The sequence below is a fragment of the Amblyomma mixtum genome, chromosome 8 (assembly GCF_055824585.1).
Source record: "Amblyomma mixtum isolate Tamu chromosome 8, ASM5582458v1, whole genome shotgun sequence".
In the NCBI taxonomy this organism is placed as follows: domain Eukaryota; kingdom Metazoa; phylum Arthropoda; class Arachnida; order Ixodida; family Ixodidae; genus Amblyomma; species Amblyomma mixtum.
In genome coordinates, this window is record NC_143019.1 from 120,757,244 (window position 1) to 120,774,203 (window position 16,960).

A 16,960-nucleotide genomic window follows, 5' to 3' on the forward strand; every position below is an offset into this window, starting at 1 on the left:
ATTATAGTATCAAGGAGACAACCCTCTGTACTCCCATAAGAAGTTTAAGTAACGGTATCATCGAGGCAAATTAAGACCGCAGTCTTTTGGGACACGCAGGGAGTGCTGCTTGTTTCTTTCCTCACCGCTGGAGAGACCATGAACGCTGCCAGCTATTTGGAAACGTTTGCAGCAGGCGATCTCGAGGAAACAACCGGGATTGCTTTCGAATATTATTGCGAAAGCAATATTACTAGCACTTTTCTGCCGTCGGTGGAGGTCGTTCCTTCGCTCCGGCGCAGCTGCGGCGCACGACCACGTGACAGCGTGACGTCACGACCAGAGGAAAGCAGGGGCCCCAACTCGTCTGTTCGGCAGTAGTCGTTCCTTCGCTCGGCGCGGCGGCTACTACGTGACGGTCCTCGGCCCGCCGCGTGAGGGCGCTCGCTAGGAGAGGATAAACGGGGTGCCGCAGGCGCGTTCCGCTTAGTCATGTCTTTTTTTTTTATTTGGTACCTGCATCGCCTTTCAGCATTACAGCAGGGGGGCACTTTCACATTCAAAAAAACAAAAAAATCATGCACTTAACGCGTGAAAAAAGGCATCATTTGGTAGAACATTGACAATATGTGGCGGCAAAGCATTCCATTCGCGAACTGTTCGCAGAAAAAACGAATAACGGAGTACGTCACCTTTAAAAGGAAATTCATGAAGCTTTAAATTGTGGTCCCTTCGCTTCGAGACATAGAAAGGCGGCTTCAAATATTTTTATCCGTCTATGCCAGTCTTGGAATAGAAAATATTATGCAAAAATTTTAATCTCAGATTTCGTCTTCGAGTTTTAAGTTCTGGCCACTGAAGGTTCCTTTTGCTTTCCGAGATACTGAGTGTCCTGGAATAGTTTCCAAGTACAAAGCGGACTGCCCTATTTTGAATTTTTTCCAATTTGTCAATAAGTTCTTGTGTGTGCGGGTCCCAGCACACTGATGCATATTCGAGTACTGTGCGGACTCGAGTAAAATATAGCTGTTCTTTAAGATGCTGTGGAAGGTGGCTGAAATTTCTTCTTAACAAACCTAATATACCAGGAGCTTTCTTTACGACGTAATTAACATGCTACATGCTGAGTAGTTGTACAAGGCGTCGCTGGAGCGACGTGCCGCGCGCAAGCGCCGGCGCCGTGCCGAGGAGACAGATGAAGAAAAGCAAAAGCGGTTGGCTAAGCAACGCGCCTGGGCCGCAGAATGGCGAGCCCGGCGGCGTTCTACAAGTTCTCTTTCTTTCAGTCGCAACAGGGCATCGCGCCGAACGGGTGGTGGCGTTCCTCCCTTCCTTTACGGTGCGGTTAGGGTGTCCACCGAGATGACAGAGAATTACTGCGCTATTTCCTTTCCTCAAAAAGCCGGTAGCCACGCGTGACCTGTAGACGCGGCGCACTGCGTTCCAAGACGCTTTCAGTCGCGCAGCGCCAGCCGGTAGCCACGCGTGACCTGTAGACGCGGCGCACTGCGTTCCTTCAGTTGGAGGCGCTGCGCGCTTTCGCAACCTACCAGGTTTAACAAAAGCTAAGCCCCGCCAATTTTTATGTCGTGTTGTCGCACGACAACGCCCGACCACATACGGCCTCATCTACACGTGACCTGGTAAGGCGTTTACGATGGACTGCATTGGAACTCCCTCCATACAGACCTGATCTAGCATCAAGCGATTTTCGTCTCTTTAGCTTCTTAAAGCCAGCACCCGGTCGGCCACCACTTCAGAACCGGTGCTGAAGTTTAGGAGGCTGTTAGGTGGCGGCTCCTTGACCATGACCCTGATTTCTTTCCTGGCGGTTTCGACAGATCACTTAGCCTATGGAACTTCGAGAACCATGGTGACTACGTGAAAAAATTGCCGACGATTACGTTACTTTCTAATGCGAAATTTGAGCGCAGCTGATGAGCTGTTTCTGCTTTTCGATAGACTGAGGCAAATAATTCGAGAAAGGCATGCATGTACAATTACAGACAACTTGTTATTTTTCACACATATTCCTTCCTGAAGAAACACTCCACTAACAGTTCTTGACTGTCATCAAGGAAGCTTTGAGGACGTAGAAATAGATGGATATATGCTCAACTTGCTGCAGCAATGACTGGTTCTCAAAGAAGAGGTCTATGCAAGTATTTCGCGAGGTTTTCACAGTCGTGGGAGGCGTTACGAGCGAGAGGAACGGGATCTTCTCGCACATGAATGGTAAGGAATTCCTGTTTTTTTTTTGGCCTTTATATCTACATTAAAGTGCCCACCCACCCTGCCACCCTGGCAGGTGGCAGTTGATGGTTAATGGCGAGAGTTCGCTCACCACTGTCAGCGCTAACGCATACGGTTAGCCCACATCTCTCTCTCTCATCACCCCACGTACCTACAAACGCGATACCGGCGTCCACTGACCCAGGGAGTCAGTTATGCGCGCTTCCTTTCCTTGAAATCATTGCAGTGAATACAATGAACGCCAACGGTCTATGGACCAGGACGAATTTTTTTTTAACTACAAAGTTTCTGAGAAAGCCGTGTGGCTTTCCTTTGTAGCCTTATGGCTGCGCTCGGGTGTACGTCAATGAGTAATTACTCCCTTATTACAAATCTACTCTACCTTGGGGGATTCCCCTAAAACATTTGGTCAAGACATATCTAGTATTTATTTTTTACGTGGCTTCACTTGTGTACTGGTTTAAGCACGGCACTCTATGATGTCTAGTGAGAACGATGCACTCATTTGAGAAGAATTTGTCCTTGTTCTCGCTCACTTTCTTGCCTCTTCCTTAGGCTGCCACGTTTGTAGGCAGTAATTGCCCTGTAAGCGGGGAATGGAGCTCACATTTTGTCTGTTACATTAAATGGAGACAGTTGTACCTTCCCTGCTAGTAAGAATGCCTTGCTGAGCACTTAATATGGCACAAGAGTTAGGCCCAAGCCTCAAACACATTGTTGTCACCTGGCTTTGACGGCAGCCACGGACTCAAGTAAGCGGCAGACAATCACGCTGGCGCAAAATTTAATCAATTACGGGTGAACTGCCTCCAAACAAATGAGTGGCGGCGACAGCCATCGTGAATTGGAATGTCATCGGGATCTGAATTCCCGTCGCTATCGGCAGCGCTCAATTTAAAGATGAAAGCGAGCATTAGCGATAACGTTCTAAAATGTCGCGAACAATCTCAAACATGCTAGAAATCGCTGTGCGCAACAATGAATGTTCTAATACGGTCTGGTCGCCGTTCACGTTGCAAACATTGATAGGGCTGCATGCCGCTGTTCAGCAATAAAGAACTTAAAAATACAAGCGCAATAAAGCATTGTTGTGCTGTATATAATTAATTAAATTAAATTGGTTTTTGAGGCAAAGAAATTGCGCAGTAACTGTCTCATATATCTCGGTAGACACCTGAACCGCGCCGTAAGGGAGGGGAAGAAGAAAGAGAGAAAGAGGTGGGTATCCGGAATAATTTCGACCACCTGGGTATCTTTAACGTGCACTGGCATCGCACAGCACACGGGCGCCTTTTGCGTTCCGCCTCCATCGAAATACGGCCGACGCAGTCGGGTTCGAACCCGGGTACTGCGGCTCTGTAGACGAGCGTCTTAACCATTGAGCCACCGCGGAATTTCTGCAGTCTTTATATGCTAGCGTTCTCTGCATGTGGTGCGTAACATTTTTAGTCGCAGTAGAGTGAGTGAAGGTTTAGCTTTATGTTATCGTTAATTTAGCAGCATATAAGGCAATATTATATCAATTCCTAACAGTGAGCGAAAATGTATTTAACTACATGGCCGGACTGCAAATCAGGTGTGTGCCGATTTTCAGAACTTACCAAAGTCAGAAACTGTCATTTTATTGTAGCGTATTCTGCCCGATTGGTCACCGCCATTCCCGCCAAGTCCAAACACTCCCTTGAGGTCTTCTCTCCAGCTACTATAGAGAGAAAATAAACGAGCGAAAAGTGAACAGCGCAGCCTTTTAATCTTTTGGCTTATTACCTCATGATTCGCTCTCTGTAATATCGGTGAAAAAACTCGTCGTTGTCGGTAACGTTATAGTTGACGTCCGCTCTGCATCTAATCAGTCCTGGTTCAGTCGTGTTGTAAACCCATATTGGTTCTTTCGTTTCAACAAACTGGAAAACAAATGCAGCAATACTTTCATTATGTCCAGTAACTGCGAAGTCTTTCATTAGGTGTTCTAAGTTGCTAATATCGTGGAAAGGTAGCATGCTTCTAAAGCACACGTCTTCATTCCTCACGTCATCTCCAACTGAGATTTCTGCGTTCAATGAGCACAGCTATACGAGGGAAGCACACTTCAGCAGCGCTATCGATCCTACTCAACTGCACATTAATGAACGAGCCACACTTACAGTTGGGCATGAATTGATATTTTGAGTAAAATCGACACGAAATGTTTATCAACACGCAGTTTGGGATTACTGTAACGTAACAATGGGCACCGCATGGTCTTAAAGACCCAAGATGGTTTATGGTTTATGGGGTTTAACGTCCCAAAGCGACTAAGGCTATGAGAGACGCCGTAGTGGAGGGCTCCGGAAATTTCGACCACCTGGGGTTCTTTAACGTGCACTGACATCGCACAGTACACGGGCCTCTAGAATTTCGCCTCCAAAGAAATTCAACCGCCACGGCCGGCATCGAACCCGCGTCTTCCGGGTCAGCAGCCGAGCACCATAACCACTGAGCCACCGCGGCGGCCAAGACCTAAGATCACTTTGACCACTTGCATTTCGTACCTTTTTTCGGGAGCGTTAAGCGACGCATCACCACGAAAAAAAGCGGCGTAAGTAAATTACAATATCAAGAAAAAAAACGCCATCGCACTTCACCTACACCGTTAATACCATGTCTCTTTAGAAGGTCGATCAACATACATACTTGGGCATAACGTTGACATCAAACCTCAAATGGAAAGCAAACATAACTAATATTACATCTACTGCACTGCGAAAGCCATTTTATCTAAAAAAAGACGCCTAAAGCCAAGGGCGTCCGCAGAATGTTTTGCAGGGGGGGCACCATTGGTCGTTGGCGCCAGGGGGGGGGGGGGGGGGGGGGGGTATATACGTAGCAAAAAGGCACTTTGGGGAGTAAATTTATTTATTTATATATAAATAAAAAATAAGTAAAATACACACACGAAAGAAAAATTACAAACAACAAATTAAAGCGCGGCTACGACAGATACATGGAGTTTATCAACGAAGAAACAATTAAAATTAATAAAAAATGCAAAAAGATACTATCACTTCGTGGAGAAGAGTGCTCAGTCTTGCTGCATACGGGTTCTTGACTCGCCCGGATTGATGACCAGCACACAGCACAATATGTTCACAAACACGCAACTACAGTCACTCAGTCAGTCTTCCTTGAACAGCAACTGTAGGCGCCTCGGATTTTTCTGGGCGAATTGCGTAATTACACGGGTGATAAATTCATTTCTGTGCTTCATTACACGCTCTCGGTGCACACTCATCATACACATTGATTGGAAAAACGGTTGAACGCGTACGTTGAAAACAAAAGATGACTATATATACAACGAAAACTTATTTACAAGATAAATGCACGCTCGCAGCTTCATACACCTCGCTCCGTCTTGCTCGCGCATCCGCACAGTCGAGCAACCGCACACACACTGCTCGCCGCTCGTCGTTTTCTCGTCCGCTGTCTTGGTTGTTCTCACCTTCGTTGACAACCGGCCACTAAAAACACCGAAGCACAAACACAGAGGCGCGCACACGTGCAAGGGCTTACTTGCCGCAATATCCCCGAATGTGCACTTTGGGGGTGAATGGAACGCCGCGCGACTTGCGAGGGGAAGGGACACTCGCCACTCCGGTCCGGTCAGAAAATTTGTTTTTGTGTTCTTATGGTGTTCAGAGCCTCAAAACGACTCAGGCTATGAGGGACGGAGTAGTACAGAGTTCCGGATAATGTCGACCACCTGGGTCTCTTTACGACGCACTGACACGCACAGTACATGGGCGCTGTTGTGATTTGAGGCCCAGCCAGAGGTGACAGGCGAGCCAGGCAGGCGCCATCGGGCTGCGTTGACCAAAGGCGCTGGTTTTCGGAAAAGACGCAAGGAACGCTGGTGGTGGTGGGGGGGGGGGGGGGTCGCCGTGAACAAAAGCAGCTAATCCCTTAGGAGAGTTTCAAATTGGGCTAGTTGGTGGTTGTTATTCTCGTGCATTGTTGCGCTTACGAAGGAACTGGGACACAATCAGGGACGACACAGAACAGATGTTGCGCACATCTGTTCTGTGTCGTCCCTGATTGTGTCCCAGTTCCTTCGTAAGCGCAACAATGCACGAGAACAGCTAATCCCCTTTGCCGAAGATTCTGAAAGCGGCGCTTCTACGAACTGCGTTCTCCCGTGGATCGGAGGAGACAGCGAGCGGCGGCAGCGCCAACTCATCGTCCGCTTGCCCCTGAGCAGCCCGACAAAGCGGGGGTGGATACGGCTGATTTGTCCTTCCCTCCTGAAGAATTCATCGGTGGCCGGCGTAACGAAGGCGAAAACAAGATGCCCTGTGCACTGTCTGCCTCCGTGTCGCTATCTGTCTAGAGATCAAAGAAACAGGCACCCATCTCAAGACGGCTCGAAACACATTCTGGCCGGTGCCGCTGTATGTCTGCAACAGGTCGCCCTTCAGTAGAGCTAACGATGGCGTGGTTTGAAAGCGGCGGAACAACGCGCGCCCGGACGCGGCATTTCGCAGATGTGACCCAAAACGTGGAAGCGGGGCTGCTTTTACCCTTTTGGCTGAGCGCACCACCGCCCCTGGCGTGCGGCCATCACCCACGGTTCGAGTGAGTGATTTTCCAGGGGGGGTGCAGCCGCCCCCCCTTGCCCCCCCCCCCCCCCTCCGGACGCCCATGCCTAAAGCTCGCTCCAATGAATGTTAAGCTTCAGTACTCTAACACAGTTTGGTTGCTTTACACCGCAACTAACATAGCTAAACTTGAAGGCGTACAAAGAAAACCCGCAAGGTATATCCGCAGCAAATATCGTCCTACTCACGCACCCTCACGTCTCTTAGGCTGTTCAGGCCTTAGCACACTATCGGCGAGAGCAAAACAAGGTCGACTAAAGTTCCCTTTTCAAATTCTGCATCGTCAGAATACAATGGACACCACCCAGTATATTTCATATTCACAATCTACAAAAACACGCCACCATTTTAGCCGGTCATTAACAATGACAAATTCATTATCCAGCCTGTTCCACAGCTAGAGCCCATCACGAAAGATTATTAAGGTTTTCTAATGTTTGTTCCCGAATGAGTAGAACTGAAATACCTTTGCTTGTTCTTTAAATTTTCCCGTTTTGCTTTTGTCGGTGACGTGCACCGCTGTTCTTCGTTATATCCTACGCTATTTCCTATTGTATTTTGTATGACCTTATCGCCTATATTTTGATGAATTGCGTCGTTTCTCCATTATTTTGTCATTCACACGTGTTCTATCGGGGACGAGTGGTATAGTCCACGCGGCGGGACGGAAAACTGCGCTGCAACGCCATCGACAGCCGGCATCTAGGATCAAGACAGCCAATGTGTGTCCTTTATTATGAGCTGGCATGTCGCCTGGCTCGTTTCAATATTTCGTGCTTTAGCTCGCCAGTATGCCCCAGTAGTCCGTTGCTCCGGCTCCCGCCGCGTGGAGAATACCACTTTTGTCCCCGATGGTACTTGTACGCGAACAAAAAATCACGGTTCAAGCTCGTCTGCTAGGCTCTCGGCTGAGAGCGGCAGTATTGTAAAATAACATACTTCATTAATTCGCTCGATACTAGAATATAGCATCACAGCCTTGTTCCCATATACAAAACATTCTACAAAAGAGTTAAAGAGCGTCCAACGCAAGGCAATAAGTTTCGTTTACAACCGATGCATACGTGATGATCCTGAAACTTTTGCATCGAGCTGGCCTGCCACCAATAAGCGTTCGCGTCAAGTTTATGCGCCTCAAATTTATCTTTCTCTTGTTAAATGGGGCCTCAAAACGGACGCAAGCACATCTTTGTATTTAACAACTACATGCAATACAAGGAAGAGATATTCTGAACATTTAAACGAAAATTGGTTTAATATTGACTCATTTCCGAAAGCTCTTCCAGACTGGTATGTCCTGCCTGATGCAGCTGCTAGTACCACTTCACATTCTCCATTTCTTTGCAAGTTGAGTACTATTTCTTTATTCTGCTTAGGGACATTTATTATAATCGCGTAGTTTATTTGTTCATAAATTGCTTCACTTCAAATTTTTAAGACTGTGGCTATATTTATTTTTTTTATTTTATTCCCTGACTATTTTCAAACCATTGCTCATTGTTTTGGCTATAGATTGGGTTATTGAGCTTTTTTTCTCAATTTTGAACTTGTTTCTTTGTCTACACTGTGTCCCAAACCTGCCACAGCCTGAAATGATGCCAGCAGAATGTTGCAAATAAATAAACTTATTTATCTCTTAACTTGAACCATCGCGCATCTGTTTCCCCATAAATTATGTGCGTTTCCAATAACTACAGCGATACGAACTGATCTTTTTCGCGATAGAATTAAGGGACGCGAGTGGCAGAAAAGCCGGTGTCGGCGTCCTGAGCGAAAAATTCGCTTGCAAACCCATTCTCACCCCAACCCGGCGCTACTTTCTATCTGTACCCCGGGAAATACTCCCCAAAGTGTAACAAGTGCGGCGACAGAGCCACACTAGACCACATCCTGTGGAACTGCCCAGAGCATCCACCTCCCCCGGTCCTAATTCAGCTCCCAACTTCCGAGCAGTGGGAGGCCGTGCTGCTCAGCTCCGACCCGGAGAACCAACTCCGAACAGTGGAGCGAGCCAACAACGAGGTCGCTGTATAAGCCACGGGCTGACGGCCATCTAGCGCCACCAAGATTTCACCTTAAACCACTTTCTGACGGTGAATGAACGTTTTCCAATCCAATCCAATCCCTGGAGAAACAACCTGAATGCAAGCGGACAACTTAGATCACATCACAATATGTGATGTGATATCACAACAAAACAATATGTTGTTTAGACACATCGCTAAATTACATGAGAATCCCACAAATCACACTACACGATGCCACGAACACTGGCACGTTCCATATCCGCGCACAAACTATGACCTTGAAACACTTTACTATGCTTTGCTGTACACATTAAATAAATTTAAAGTTACACAACAAAACATTACCACCTCTTCTTTTTTCTTTTAAAAGCATAAAAGAACTTTTTTCTAATGCACCTGTATATTGATTGCACGAGTACCATTACAAAGTGAACATATAATAATGTCTTGTATTGTAGTATTTGCACAATTTTTGTTGTACTGTACTGCTTCTGGCTGATTTTTGTTATCTGTTATCTTTTAGTGTAATCTGTGTTTTCTGTCCTGCACTGCCGAGTATAGAAGGGATATGGGAGCTTTGTCAAGCTGCTCTTTAGCGGCTTTTACTCCCATACACCCCCAAACATGTTTGTAAACATGCTTGTTTGAAATAAACTCCAACTCAAACTCAAACATGCCATTGTGACGTCACTAAAACCTGCCCACTGGTTGCGAGTGCAACAGGTGGCAGTTCAATTATTGATTGGTCGCGAGAGGTTTTTTTGGGAAACGAAACCTGGGTCTCGTAAGTCCTATAGGTGGCAGCACCTGCCATCGCAGGGCAGTGACAGCTTAACCGCTACAACCGCAACGCTAAACTGCCTCTGTTAGTTGAGTGATGTTTGGTTTATTTATTGGTTTATTGGAGTTTTAACGTCCCGAAGCAACTCAGGCGTGAGGGCCGTAGTGAAGGGCTCCGCAAATTTCGACCACCTGGGGTTCTTTAACGTGCACTGACATCGCACAGTGCACGCGCCTCTAGAATATCTCCTCCAAAGAAATGCAACCGCCGCTGCCGGGATCGAACCCGCGTCGTTCGGGTCAGCAGCCGAGCACCATAACCGCTGAGCCACCGCGGCGGGGCTGAGTGATGTTTGATAAGCCCGATCAAAAACCATGCTGGTGAAATGATAGTATATTTCCGCGTTCTAAAATTATTCTTATGTTTTTGAAAATGATATGCTCTAGTATTTTGCATGAAGTAGCGTTAGAGTCATGGAATTAGCAACATTTTGTCTCCTGTCTTGTGGATCGGTATTATTTTAGCCTCTTGCAAGTCATGTGGCAGATTAGTACTTGAAGTTGATAGTGACTTGCGAAAAATCTGTCCCAGACATCTACTACACAGAATGACGAATTCCGCATATATGGGCATTAACCCATTACGCTATCGCGTCATACCCTTAAGACGGAGCATAATTGTGCCCTCGCATTTTTTTCATCTAACATAACACAAACATCTGCTTTTTTCATTGTATAAAGCTTAAAGTATGTTTACCTTTTTAATGTCGACGCTGTCGCTGTGATCCTGGCCTTCTGCAAAAGCACCACCGGTTGAGCTATCCGTTATGACTAGAAAAGCAAACACGAACACTAGGAAAATTTTGCGCCTCTCCATTGTCGCTGCTGAAGTCTTTTCTTGGCCACTCGGGGTAGGAATTGGTCCTTTATACCACGCGCTAATGTTCCATGCGTCAAACATTCTTTAACCCACCCGCCAAGAACAATGCTACAGTTGTTTGCTTCCGCAATGTTTTGAAGTATAATTGAAGTGACAACATGTTTATTGCGCAGGCCACATTCAATAGAGGGAATAACTCTTCAGAAATTTTTGCAGATGCCAACGGCACGATAATATCAACAAAGCTTAAGGAAAACAATCTGATATATTTTTAAGGCGTTCAGGAGCTTCCCATTGTGTCAATTTAATTTTTTGTGCGTTTTGTGTTTTTGAGCGCGTGTCTGTGCCGAATCCACATGGAGCATTTCCTTCGAAAAATAAGTAAAAGCTCAAATAGCAGATTGAAAATAATTTCTACCTTTTTCGTTATTTTTTTCGAAGCGGTCAGTTTGGTGCCGAACTTTTGTCCTTAAGTTATTTTTTATGTGCACATCCTAATATGACCATTATAGTTGAAATAAAATAATGCCTTGTTATCCTCTCGGGTAATAATTCTTGAAACAACTTACCGAAAGCGTTTACTAGTCGCCGCGTAAACGTCGATTGCTTTCAAGCATGCGGAAAGCATCACGTGTCGCCTCTATCGACAAGCAGTCACCTTTTATAGCTTTTTTAAAACTTCGTTGGTTCAGACAGCATTACCCCTCGGGAAAGTGCGTGGCCTCTATAAAGAACATGTAGGACCGAGATCATGCAATAAATCTCTGTGGCTAACAGTAAGAGATTACGCAGCAAGACGGCGGAAGCACGATAGTGAGCGACAACAGAATGGATGAATACATGTGGTTAGACCACTATGCATTCTTAGGCGAGCGCACTGCCAGCAACAGTCTCTGGCGGAATCATCAGGCGATCTCCAGCAAGCGCAAGAAAACCAACACCGCACGCAGCATCGTGCTCGCTCCTGACCTCAGCACTTACCCTCACCCTCACCTTCGGCCGGCCGCACCACAACACCTCAGCATGTACAGGGTCAACCACTCTTAGAGGGAACACGGCTCCGCGTGGCCATGTACTCGTACCTGCGAAGTGCCATTACATCTAACCCGTTCGTGAATCGAGCAGAGTGGCGCACGAGAAGAGGGCCCTCGACATGGTGCTTCGTGTCATCAGCCCCTTTGCACGGGTTTGCCACCGGCCTGGTCGCAATAGTGCTCCGCGTGTGCGCAGCCAGGCGGAGCCGTGTTCCCTCTAAGTGTGACTGACCCTGTACGACCTACAGCCAGCATCTAGCGACTACGGGCTCGACTATCCGTTCACGCTTCAAGAGCTGACTGTAGCCATGAGCGCCGCCTATGCGCGCAAGATGCCGGGCAAGGACGGCATCACGTGGCAAATGTCGATAACCTAGACGAATCACAACAATTTGCTCTTGGATGGGCTGAACGTGATTTGGCGCACCGGCGACCATTCAACAGAGTAGAAGCATTCCGTCGTGCTGAAGTAAGCGCAAAAAAACGTACAAGGGCAGTCTTATGTATCCTCTCTTCTGTACCTCGTCCATTTTTTGCGTTGACTTCTCAACATGCAATAACAATTAGCCCGGCAGCTTGCTTTCCTGAAGCATTCCGTCGTCTCCCTGATACCAGGCAAGAAGCCAAGCATCTCCAACCTTGGGCCTATTTCACTGACGTCGACACTGGGTAAACTCCTTAGAATCATGGCGCTGAACCGCCTATATTCTACCACCTGAAGGCAGAGAGCTCTTAATACTTCGACCCTGTACAGAGTGGCTTCCGGCCGTGCCTGTACAGGTAGGTTACTCTCCTCCTGCTGCGCATGCTCGTCGGTGGCGGCAGTCCAGGACGTCCAGAGACTCGCTGAATATTAGTTGTCGTGGCCCTTACCATGCGGCCCTTACATTGCGATGGCCCTTAACTGACTAGATATTTGATGCGGTCGCGCATCCGGCAGTCCTGTCGCTTCACAGGAGACCTGGGCTGGTACAGTCGGGGACAAAAGTCTCCGGACCACGTGTTCCTCTGACGAAGTCAATAGCTCTGCTATTAGTCGGCGGCTGGAGACCACATTTGTGGAGGTGAAAGTTAAATTTTTGTTCTTTCATCTCCACAAGTGCGGTCTCCAGCCGCTGTCTGATAGTAGAGCTATAAGCTTCGTTAGAGGAACACGTGGTCCGGAGACTTTTGTCCCTGACTGTACGTAGATTGCCAGCTTTGTGCGGTCGTTCCTGGCCGAAGATTTAAGATTTCTTCCGACGACTTCGCATTACACCAGTGGCGAGAACTCGAAGTATTAAATAACGCGAAAGGCGTGCCCCAAGGTGCTATTCTGTCTCCGGTTCTCTTTATTTCTCCGGTCCTGGGAAGAATTCCTGTGGAACATTTCTCAAATTACACATTTACTTCTGTGCAGTTTCACTTGACCTTGATCGTCAAGCTCAGTTGTCTTTTAAGAACTGATGGAGTGTTTAAGAACCCCCTTGGCATTATCAGTTGCTTCCGAGAGTCTCAGCGTTAACACAATGCATGTGACATTGTTTCCGGCGGGGGTGAAAAAAAGTCCTGTTTCAAGGACCGAAGAAAATATTTGTCGCAATATTTCGCGGAGAGTAAACAACAGCCGTTTGATTGCAAATACAGACCTTTCACATTTTCTAAATAAACTCTGCATTCTTGATACTGCTTCCTTGGAACATATATGTTTACTGTACGACCGCGAACATCATGCATCTGAGTGTGAAACGCGCGGGTTGGTTCGGGGAACCCAGTTTTAAAATTCGACGCTTCCGGCAAATACCTTCCGCGCAGACCCCTCTCTTGCATAAAAGAACCAAAAGCGGCAAAAAAAGTGCGGCTAGCGCAATTGTTTGGCGCACTCTGCGGTTGATCTTATATTAACTGCCCCCTTCGATTTCCGAACATATCAGTCAGGAAGCCTTAAGAAATAAAACTGCAAGAATGACGGATAAATTTGCAGCTTTTAATAGGCGCAGTGTGAGAAACAGCGCAAAGATGCATTCAGGTGTTTGAGGCTGCCCTGAAAACTGTAAAATAAAATTTCTCAGCCTCCACCGCATAAATAAAAGAGGCTTGCAATAAAAAGCAATAAAATCTGGGCAAGGAATGACGTTTGATACTTTTACACCTGAGAGCAAAAAGTAAAAATTGCTGATGGTTTAGCATTGCTAAGCACGGAATATTCACTGAAAGCAGGTTTTTGCAGGTGGACACCAACGACACGTACTACATGTAAGCGAGATTGAGGTGTCCATTTACCCAGGGAGCCAGTTAGGCGCCCTTCCTTTCGTCAAACTCAACGGACTTTACACTGTTGTCAACCCCAACGCCAATGAACCCAATGAACGCAAGTGTGGTCGTGCGAGGACCTTGGGGCGTGCCCCGAATTCCTGTTGCATTAGAGTTTTTCTCTCTCTCTCTGGCAAGCAACTCACTTGTTTTGTTTGGTTTTCGATCAAAGGAAATGGTGCAATAACTGCTACACCTTGGTGCCTAGGCACCGAGTTTTTTTCTGGCGCGCGGGGGGGGGGGGGGGGAGGCAGTTAGCACCCTCTCTCTTTTTCATTCACCCTACCCCTTCCTCCGGGCATGCTCCTTTGCTAGAGATATTTTTTTTCTCAGGATATAGGGTACATTACAGAAGGGAACGGCAATTCACAGCAATACAGACGATAAAAAAGTTGGCAGAGGCTTAGCTTGGTCAAGCCCGGTAAGTTGCGAAAGCAATAGCCCTTCCCAGGCAGCACAACAACATTGGCCGAAGGTCGGTCAACTGTTGGCAAAAATTGGCACGAACATCGGTCCTACACTGGCATTTGGGCCGAGCGCTACCACTTTACACATTGGACCTACTTGCATGCCAGTTTTGGGCCAATGTTCGGACGATCAAGCGGCCAACGCAGTACCAATGTTCGTTCTGCAGCATGGGCCAGCAAGGGTCTCATACTGGTATCGAACTTTCAAACATTGGTAGCCAGCTTTCGAATAATGGTTTCCAGCTTTCGAATAATGGCATCCAGCTTTCGAATAATGGTTTCCAGCTTTCGAATAATGGCATCCAGCTTTCGAACGCTGGCACATGCAATTAACCCACTAGCCAATGACCGGCACTGTGGATGGATGTACATACCATTCTACCTAGCAAATATTCATAATAAAGGGTGCGAAAGAATTCCAGAAAAAAGACCCGTTTATTGCTTTGAGTTACAAGAATCACGCTTTTAGCCCGCACAGGATGGTTTGCGCTACCACCAGCCACCCTGGGGAGTAAAGAAAGGGGGCCCAAGAGCATGGTGGTAGAGGCTGTGGGAAAACAATTTATTTTCAAGTTTGGTGCGTGCCGATCAGGTTGGGCAAAGCATCTGGGCAAGCTGATCCATAAAATGCTCAACGGAGCTGTCCTCCAGTGAACTGATCAGTCATATCCGAAGTAATCGTTGCACTCCACTTGCAAGAGGGCTGCTGGACTGCATTCAAACAAATTCCTCGTCCAGCTCTTGCACGATGGCCTCACGATGCGCCAAGCCTGCAACGATCGAGATGCATTATGTCATGGTAAGTTGAATTATGGCCATCACAGAACAAAAACAAAAATGATTAAATAACACCGAATTTTGTGAAACACAGTCATCGTGAAGACACTAGCAACATATTTTACAGGATAATTTTAAATTTATTCTTAAGAACCAGCACTACATTAGTTGCACAAAGTGGAATTTAATTTACTAAACTTCCCTTATACCAAATGGTTTAATTTAGTCCAATGCGTCGTGTCGCACTCCCAGTAAATATATTCAATGCGAGATAAGCAAATTAATGTGATATTGAAAACAGATTAATGTATTATTTTGTTTTAATATCATAACTCGTATCTCTAAATTGCGAGCTAATTTTTTATTCAAGTAAATATGCACAGGTTGTAGCGTCTCTTCCACATGGACGTCAAAACAACATTTTTGATTAGTTTTTTTTTTAATAGGGTTAAAAATACGGCTCGCGATTTTTTGCGAAATACGCTGAACGCAAGGAACTCAGGGCACCTTTGTTTTACCTTAGTCGCTTCGCATGCATGCTATAATTGGATTCGAAACTGCGACTTGCAAACCACACAAAAATACTAGTCTGATAGTCCAGAGCAATGCCCTTTTTCATTGCGAGAGAACTTGGGCAAAAGCTTTAACCAGAAATTGCGGATTTTCTATTGAGTCTGCAAGTGTAGAAGGCAGTACGGAAGTATTACACATATTCTTACCAACTGGTCTGCAGTGAAAAATTAATTAAACGGTTCTGATTTCCGTCGTGCATAAGCGGTAAAGGACATATTCCCGAATGCATCCCATATCAGGTCATATGAGTTCAAACCCGCTGTTAGCCAAAGTAGTGAATCTTCAGTGAGTTCATCTCACCAAAGACGAAAAATTAAATTCTCACCATTCGGCCACAATTCCACTGCGCACGACGTCAAGCAAGCCATTTCGCAATGAGAGTGGGTACACAGAAGTCGTCCTCGTGCTTATTGGCTCGCTCTGTTTTCCTGCCGAAAAAAATAAAGGCGCATGTAGTCAAATCAACGTTTACTACAAAAACCACTTTAACTTCCAGACGTATATCAAGATAAAAGAGTTTTAGTACTTACAAATAAGATCTTGCAGGCGGTACGAACAGCGTCGGAGCTCTCCTAATATATGAGCGTGGCTTTTCGCGTGCACAGACTATGAACGGTGCTAGCTCGAGTGTGCATGCATTTTCGTCGTGTTGGTTGTGCACGTGGTTGGGCTCCGCCGTGGAGTCAAGAATGTTTTATTGTGATGCGTCGCGCGGTTTCAAGACGAGCAGTGGAGACGATGGTGGGGGGAGGGGGGGGGGGGGGTTGGCTGGATGGGAGAGAGTCGTTTTCCTTTACACAGGTTTTGTGGTTCCGAGAAAAGTTCTCGAGCTGAAAGGTGGAGACAGGGAGATCGTGGAAGGGTGCACGAACAGCGAAGCGCGTAGCTGCGCGCGAGGGAAAATAGCTTTGAGGAAGTGACAACCAAAAAGAAAAAAAAGCGCTTCGCGGGGTGGGGGGGGGGGGGGGGGGGGTTAGCCCGCTACCTAAAAAAAGGGCGCGGCCGGGAGAACAGGTAGGGAGATATGGGAAGACTTGAAAGAGAGAGGGAAAGCGGCCAAAACACGTGAAAAGGGTTTGGAATTTTTGGAGAATGAGTCACATGGCCACAGGCAGTACGGAAAGCAATACCTACAAGGAACAAGTGGATGGGAAACACGGAAGCGTCAAAGTATTGCTACAAAGCTGCAGCAAAAGCCCGAAAATTTTGAAGTGAAAAACTTGGAGCTTCAAGATGAATTTCGCCAAAACGAGTTCAGACACTC

The 16,960-nt window shown here is 46.7% G+C and overlaps 1 long non-coding RNA gene across 1 annotated transcript in view; it reads right to left on the reverse strand.

The window, feature by feature from the left end:
* Window positions 1-3,870: 3,870 nt before the first annotated feature.
* LOC149334136 (uncharacterized) overlaps window positions 3,871-16,960 on the reverse strand; it is a 34,556-nt gene continuing 21,466 nt past the window's right edge. Inside the window, exons 2-3 of the long non-coding RNA XR_016284721.1 lie at window positions 4,000-4,136; window positions 3,871-3,934 (exon numbers count right to left, since the gene is read on the reverse strand). This is a non-coding gene — a long non-coding RNA (uncharacterized LOC149334136). The remainder of the gene's footprint in view (window positions 3,935-3,999; window positions 4,137-16,960) is intronic.